Raw genomic sequence first — 8,723 nt, 5'->3', positions numbered from 1 at the left:
TAACTCATTCAAGTAAGAATTTATTTTATTAAGTTACTTGTTTTTTCTGGACATTTGCAAGTCACTTTCTTTTAAAAAAGGTTTTGCTCTCTCTGTTTTTTCATTGTAGGAGTGGCTCGGTGGTTGCAGACACAACCATTGCATTTAAAGATACAAGCTCAGTTCCTTCATCAAGCACAGCTACTTCACAGCTCACCAGTGCATTAACAAGCAACTCTACCTCCCTGAGCGTTATATCAGGCAGTGTTTCTATAAGTAAGAAATTGGAAATTATCAAACTTTATTAATCTGGTCATAAATCCATTGAAATGATATGCATTTTGAAGTGTCAGATTCATTGATAACCCATTTTTATTGGTACAGCTTCTTCTACTGCTTCCACCGCCACACCTACTGCTACAGCTGCCCCTACTGCAGCTCCTACTGCAGCTCCAACTGCAGCTCCTACTGAAGCCCCAACTGCAGCTCCAACTGCAGCTCCAACTGAAGCCCCAACTGCAGCTCCTACTGAAGCCCCAACTGCAGCTCCAACTGCAGCTCCAACTCCAACTGCAGCTCCAACTGCAGCTCCCACTGCAGCACCAACTGCAGCTCCTACTGAAGCCCCAACTGCAGCTCCAACTGCAGCTCCAACTGAAGCCCCAACTGCAGCTCCAACTGAAGCCCCAACTGCAGCTCCTACTGAAGCCCCAACTGCAGCTCCAACTGCAGCTCCAACTGCAGCTCCCACTGCAGCACCAACTGCAGCTCCTACTGAAGCTCCAACTGCAGGACCAACTGCAGCTCCAACTGCAGCTCCCACTGCAGCACCCACTGCAGCTCCAACTGCAGCACCAACTGCAGCTCCAACTGCAGCACCCACTGTAGGGCCAACTGCAGCACCCACTGCAGCTCCAACTGCAGCACCCACTGCAGCTCCAACTGCAGCTCCAACTGCAGCACCCACTGCAGCTCCAACTGCAGCACCAACTGCAGCTCCTACTGCAGCTCCTACTACTGCCACAACAACAGCTTCTACTGATCCTCCTACATCCAGTGAGGGAACTCTTGGCCTTCAGTTCAGTCTCAACCAAACATTTACATCAGACCTCTCAGACTCATCATCAACTGCGTACAAGACTTTGGCTGAAACAGTGATCAGTGAGGTAAGATCCCTTAGCACTTTGATAGTGTACTGCAAACAAAGTTAGATTTTCTGTCACCAATAAACATAAGAATACTGGAAAACACTTAAAATGTTTACTATTGTAAAAATTATCAAATGATCCCTACTATTTTAAATTAACCTGTTAACATTAATGGATATAGACCACATAAATGACATATCCCAGTCATAAGAAGGCAAACAGAAATGTTCAAAACGTTCAATTAAGTTTATTCCGTAGTTAAACCCTTCAGGATCTTTTAAACATACATACAAACAATATATTTTAATGTACACCAGCCATGTTTAAGGAATATATGCAATGTTATAATCCCTACAGTAATCCTGTATTATATTGAAAGGTGTTTTTTTCAGTTTTCTCCGAGTTGGCCACTTCCCCTTAAGTACACTTGAACGCAGATCATAGTGTGTACTAAGTTTGGTAAGCTGCTTATAGATGCTTGTGACCATAGTTTTTATGTTGCATTGCAATTGACAGTAATATTTTCTTTCAGGTAACCAATGCGGCTCGAAAACTCTATGGATCATCTTTCCTTCGCAGCATTATTAACAAATTCACGTAAGACTTACTTTCAGTCCCTGACTTTTTTGTTAGACATTTGCCCTTTCTACTCCCTGTCACTAAGTGTTGCTTTCTCTCTTTGTCACTCTAGGCAAGGATCAGTGAAAGTTGACATGACCCTTGTGTTCACAAATAAAACCTCAACTCCTACAGCAAGCGATGCAACTTCAAAATTCAGCACTGCTCTTAGCTCTTCATCCCTGGATGTTGTACAAGGCAGCGTTTCTGCACGTAAGTGGTTGTAAACTATAACATCAAACTATGAATTTAAGGTGTAATTATTTAGTTCTATTAAATAATAAAACACATGTCACAATGTCATATTTGGGATTCTCTGGTGTATATTAAAGATATAACAGGGCTCAAGATTTGGATGTAGCTTAGCCTTTATTTCCTGCCTCAGAATTCAGTTTTAGTCCAGATAATAACACTGACCACAAACTTTGCTTTTTCTAATATTTCAGAATCAACATCCACTTCAAGCAGTCCCCCTCGGCCCACAATGGGCTCACTGGTCGTGTTTTCACTAACCCTGCTGGCTGTGGCCCTGACGATGACAAACTAATACCCAACATCAACGGCAGATACACTTGGCTAAGAGCTTTTTCTATGCTATCAAGTGGGAACAAAGCAATGTACCACCAAACTGAAAGCAAGACATAACATGTGTGCAAAATGAAATGTACCAATACAATGTTAAATGGTAAAAGGATGTGTACTGTGTGTGCAAATGATTTATTTTGTTCAGTATTTTATACATGTGATGTTACAATCAATTGTGATCAACTCAATTTATTTTTTCTTTTCTTTAAAAATAACTTGTCATTGAGATAAGTAATCAAACATACCATATTTTATACTAATTTGGCTTTTTATAATAGCTTCCATTCAATGTATTTGTTTTGTAAATGCTTATTTTTATGCTATTAGTCACATGTCATTTGTTCCCAAATGTTAAACTGTATAGAAGATAATATAATACATATTTATTTATAATTAAAAGCATAGAAAGATCAAGCAGGACACAAATTACATTAAATGCCATTGTTAAGTGTGAGTGATGGAAGAAGTGTGCAGGTGATGTAGCGTGGTGCCAAAAGCTTGTGTTTTTGTAAAATGATCTTGATGCGGAAAAATAATGATTCATATGACTTCTGAGGCAAACTACCAGTGTAGGACATGTTAGACCATGCTAGTCTTTCCCTTACCCAAACCTTGTCGTTTGTGAAAACATTTTAGTTTCCACAGAATGTCATTACAATACAAATAATTGTCATTGAATTGATTAACACCATTTTTCCTGTATGACTTTGAGAAGGGGAATAATACGTATGTGTATCTTTGTTAATCAATAAAGTATTTAAATGTTACCTAGGGAGTTACTTTACTTTTTTTTTTTTTTTTTTAAATATCTTCTAAACAAGAGTATTTTGTCTCTAATCCAAAGTGTCTCTTGTGTGTAAAGCAATGACTATTTCGCCCAAATTATTTGGCAGGAAATTAACCAAATGTCACATAGAGTCTGAAAGGGTTTTAAAAAACATCTTAGCGCTTCTCACATTTACCAATTTGTTACTTGAACACCTGGTTGTCTGGTGAAGTAGTAACAACACACTTTTTGGGTAAAGAGCTTATACCAGACTGTACTTAGAGTTATGATTGTGTTGTGAATTCTGAACTGGTATATCACTTTTAAGCAAGATTATGATCTTTTTTTCCCAATGGTATCTTCATTCATCAAAGTAGTTAGGAGATGGTTTGAATGGAGGAAGATGTTAACTATTAACGTATAATCCATAACCAATAACGTACCATATAATCAATATTGGTCCGCGTGTACACTTATATCACATGCCAGAGCAACAGAGTTTTAAATTATTTCCCTTTTAGATGTTTGCGAGAGATGAGTGTTAGGCAAACCTATGAGGCAGGAACAAGTCTAGTGTCCGTCCTAATTTTCTTCTATGTCCTAGTGCTTTTGTGGCTGATTGTGTGACGTGGGGTTTTATTAATCCGATTAAAAGACTCCATGTTGGGTGCAGTGCATACATTATTTTAATAATGCTTTGTTAAGTTCAAAGAAATGTACATGCAGTAGGAATGGCACACCAGAAGAGGGCTGCATTTCACCAAGAATCATTAACATCTGTTCATCAAGGTCACAAAGCCCTCACATCACCTCTGGTCATGATGAACATGACTTGATGTCATTTCAAATTTAAATAATTAGCCAGAGCAAACAATTTCAAAGAAAAATAACAGTAACAAGTGAAGTCCAATAAGAAAAAAAGAACATTCCCATTTTTGTCATGCTCTTGAATGAATAATTGTATGCTTCCTTTGCCATTTGCATATTGGTGTTTTTAAATAACCTGTACATGTATTACACCTCTATGTCATGGCAGATGTATTACTCAGGACTCAAAAAGCTACGTTTGTTAGCAATGGGCCCATTCCTAAAAGGCATAGCATGGTCATAGCTACAATGAAAATGTAATCTATAAAATGAAAATGTAATCTACCTGTATGTCATGTATGTCATATATGTTCGGATGAATTAAAATGGGGGACCCTGATGTAAACAAGACAAAATTATTTTTCTGGTCTGCATCCCCTTAACAATTGTGTGTATTGAGCTGTACTGTATTGTACCCATTCTGCAATCTGTTAATAAAATGTTCAATCAATCAATCAATCAATAGGTGACATTAAAATAACAACTTTACTTAACTCAACACTTTACAGATGTGTTTGTTAAAATGTGTCCCGGTGTATGATGATAATTAAAAACGTTTGATTGCTATTGCATATCCATTAAACCAAATTTGAAAAATGAATATACACATCAAGGAGACACTGTTGCATTTTCAAGTCCAGAATAATATATTACACATTTAAATCATGATGTAGTGGTTGTACCATGAATCAATATTACACTTTAATGAAATGTGTAATCATACTAGAGAGGTCACTTTATTTTCCTCCTAATAAATGCAACAAAGCACAGAAATCAACCACTCTTTCGGAAACAAAAGAACAGCTGTGCAGCCAGTCTACTTTGTTTGTTAGACCCACTTGCATTACACATATGAATGACTGGTCTGAAAAAACACTTACTATCCTGCAAATGGGCCTTTTATTGCACCCTTCATTAAAATCCCCCAATGTTTAATTAAAACATGTCCGCCACACTTGAAATACGTCTGTCACTGGCTGAGGCCCAAGGTATTCAAGCTTGGTAGGATTGGCTGTGCTCTACTGCACACTGAAACACATGCAAGGAATGACGAGAGCTGTTTAAGGGTTAATAGTAGGGCTGTCAAACGATTACAATTTTTAATCAGATTAATCACAGCTTCAAAATTAATTAATCATGATTAATCACCATTCGAACTATGTCCAAAATATGCCATTTATTTATGTATATTGTTGTGGGAATGGAAAGATAAATGAAAGAAGGTGGATATATCAATTTAACATACAGTATCTATGTTTATTATAACATTTTTCTGCGTGTCAAAATGAAAGACAACCCACACACCTATCAATCATCAAACCGTGGGGTCTTAATTCATTACGTGTTGATTTCTATCAACGGGTGAGTACTTCAGGAAAGTCGACAGAGGGGGGGGGGGTTAACAGCAGCCCTGTCTGTGCACACGGAGACCGACTCTGTCGTCCGGTGATCTAACCGCCTTCTGGAAAAGCTTCACAAGTACGTCGGTACGCAAATGCGCTTTGTGACACAAGTACGCATTTCAGATTACGCACATAACCTGCGTACCAGTTATGTGCACCCCTGTACCAGAGCCATATTATTACTATGATATGGCTCTGCCCCATAGACTGTATATATAAATGGACGTAGGGTCCGTGACGTCACCCATAGAATTCTGCAGAGTTGCCGTGAAGCCCTTAGTAGGCGGAGTCGGCCACTAACGGCTCAACAGTGACGTCAGAGTTCAACTCCCGCCTTCTCCAGCCTGCTCCAAATAAGGGCAAATAGGCGGAGCCGAGGCAGGACCTGCTGCCACCGAGCTGGAAGTTCCAGAGCTAGCTGAAGCTACCAAGCTAAGCTAACATGCTCCCCATCTGCACGCTGCCGTCGCATTTTACGTTTCTAAGGTAAGCGGCCTTGAAACTATTCAGCAAAACTATAAATAATAATCTAAGTTATTGAGTTTTTAGCATAATACTTAAGAATCTTAAAACCCCTTAACGTTTATGCAATTGTGCTAACTTCAACACTGGAATCAAGCAAATATTAATGTTTGCATGACATTAGTTATTTATATTTTGATATCACTTAACTATACGTTTAATACATTTAAGTCAAGCTAAGGTACATGTGATGGTAGCTAGTTAGTGCTCTTACCTGTGAGGCCTCCTCCAAACAGCATAATAACCAGACTGTATCATTAAAACTAAGTACCAGTTCTAGATCCTTGACTTCAGACAAACAATTCAAAAGACAAAATGTATTTAAAGACCAATCTTTATTTGAAGGTGCCTCTTAACCTGAGATATTAGTTATACAGTAATAGTATTGACAATCTAAAAAAATGGAGCAACTCAACAGTCAACTTTATGTTTCTTATTGTCTAAAGTATTTATTATTTTCATTTTCCCCCTCTCATATTCAGTGTGAACGGATTGAGACAGCATGGTGTCCAGAGAGCTGCAGAGACTTCAGGGAGAAACCTCCGTGTGATGGACGTCCTGTCTGTTGGTTTGGAGAGGACTGAGGGTCTTTCCTCTGCGAGGAGGACCAGGGCTGATGGAGGAGCCCATGCTGGGAAAAGCTGATACCAACTGCACAGGCCTAGTCTGTCACGTTATTTGACTAAATGTGTTTACTTATACATGTAATAGGTTTACACCTTCTGTCCATATGTGCTTTTTATTTAAAACATTTGATTAACTTTTGGTTCACATTTCAATAAATTGTATTTGTATTTGCTCTCCTTTTGTCCATTATTCTTACTGAAAATGTTAGATTACACATTCACATCTGACTGAAGATTGGCCCCATTTATTTGTGACGTTGCAAACTCTGCGGTACAAGGCACAGGTGATGTGAAGCTCATAAAGTGAGGCAAATAGAAATAATCAGCTGATGGAGTGTAGATGTGGAAATAGCTGCATTCGATCAGCTGACTGTTTTTACAATAAAAGTAGTTTCTTAGTGAATGTCCTGTACTGGTCTTAAAATCTCATAATATCAGCTTTTAATTATCCTCTTGGATGTTCTTCTTGACCCTCAGAGAAGGAGAAGATGTCGTGTCTTTCAGGCATGTCCTTTCCTAACAAAAATGACAGGAAACATAAAACATATTATTGCAGAACAAGTGTGTTATTTATGAAAGCGGTGTGTTTGTGTGTTTAGGGGCTGTAGATATAATTATTTTGTAATTGTAAAGTTTTTTTTTTATTTATATGTTATTATCAAAATAATATTTAACTGTTACAAAACGTAGTGCAACTGTAGAAGCTTGCTCTGTTGTCTCACTGAAAGAATAACTTTTACCACGTTTTTAAAGACAATATTGAGAGATAAATAGTAGTAGTACTCACTGTGTTAAATATCTTTGCCTTCAATACATTCAATTAGAAAGCTGACAAAGTCATATTGCTAAATATCTAAATGTAACATTTTGCATGGAATAAACCCTCAACTTAACTGATGTGTAGGTGATCTAGTATTTAGTATTGTTTATTGGAATGTATATCAGTGTATTCAAGTCAATACTTCATTTATTTAAACCAATATCTTTCTTGATTCTTTGTACCTGTGCTGAAGTTCACTGCTGTGAGGAGTCCAGTTCTGTCTCTCACTCTCTGGTCGTCCAGCCTGTCTGCATCACCTGGACACCTTAAACAAACAGATATATATGTAAAGTACCATGTGTACAAACAATATAACTGATTCTCTTCTGTTGAACATGTTGGATTGTCCGAGTCAGGGTCCTTTTTATTTTACTGTAACTTTGGAAGTTGTGTTACCAATGCTTACTGTTTATTTGATACCCATTTGGTAATGCAATTAATAAAAACAATAAGGTTTGGGTTCGTTCTTCAGATGACTATGACGTTAACGTGTAAGCTCGATAATGAACTCCAGCTCAATCAACCATATTGTAATATCTAAGTAATCATCTTGAAATATGACATTAATAATTGTAATATACACACATCTTATTGTGAGGTTGATTTCACATACACTACTTCGACATTAGCTTGTCTACATACTCTAGCATAGCCAATTTAAATTAACCTTACATGCATCCAGCTCTACCAACATAATAAAAGATCTCTAAGTTACAAGGATGTAACCTTATTTTATCAACCTCAAACAGAAGCCGTTTGTTCAACAGTATTATCCCACTTAACGCTTAACACTTGTCTATTTCGTTTTAACCTTTATATATACAGTCTATGATTTTAACTTGGAGGCTACGATTAGCATCGTTAGCACCGATGTAGCTACCACTAGCTTACATGCTAACCCAAGCCTTACCATTCATTACGTAGCTGATTAAAATCATTAACACATAAATAAAGCACTCGAATTTTACTTACCGCATTCATGCACCGTCTGTTTTAACCGCAGAGCGAGTCACAATAGTCCGATATATAAGCATGAAGAACAAACAACCACGGCCGGCTACAAGTTGTGTTTCCTGGATGAGCTGAGCAGGCAGAGTCCCTGTAGCTAGCTTCACGGAGCAGCTAGCAGAGAGACAAGAAGCTAACAGCGGCAGGCACTTGACAGAGCCGTCACTCAATGTGACCACGCCCTAATTTATGCACAAACTTTAAGACCTAATATAAATAAAAGGGTCGCGTTAGAAAACAATACACTCACAGATCCATAATCATGAAGGTGGAATCTAACTATATCGATAATAAAAATGTATGGAGCCAGGGAGAGAAACATGTTTTTTTCTGCTGTAAAGTTGGGCATTTTAACATGGGGGTCTATGGAAATTGCTCCTT

General features: G+C 37.9%; 1 long non-coding RNA gene across 1 annotated transcript; it reads left to right on the top strand.

Moving 5' to 3' along the window:
• Positions 1–790: 790 nt before the first annotated feature.
• LOC139434575 (uncharacterized) lies at positions 791–2,423 on the top strand. The gene is made up of 4 exons (XR_011643896.1): positions 791–1,145; positions 1,660–1,724; positions 1,819–1,958; positions 2,192–2,423. It is a non-coding gene; the product is annotated as an uncharacterized lncRNA (long non-coding RNA).
• Positions 2,424–8,723: the final 6,300 nt, after the last annotated feature.

Source organism: Pseudochaenichthys georgianus, chromosome 1 (assembly GCF_902827115.2).
Source record: "Pseudochaenichthys georgianus chromosome 1, fPseGeo1.2, whole genome shotgun sequence".
Lineage (NCBI taxonomy): Eukaryota > Metazoa > Chordata > Actinopteri > Perciformes > Channichthyidae > Pseudochaenichthys > Pseudochaenichthys georgianus.
The sequence above is the reverse complement of the archived record's forward strand: the minus strand, read 5'-3'. Positions and strand labels throughout refer to the sequence as shown.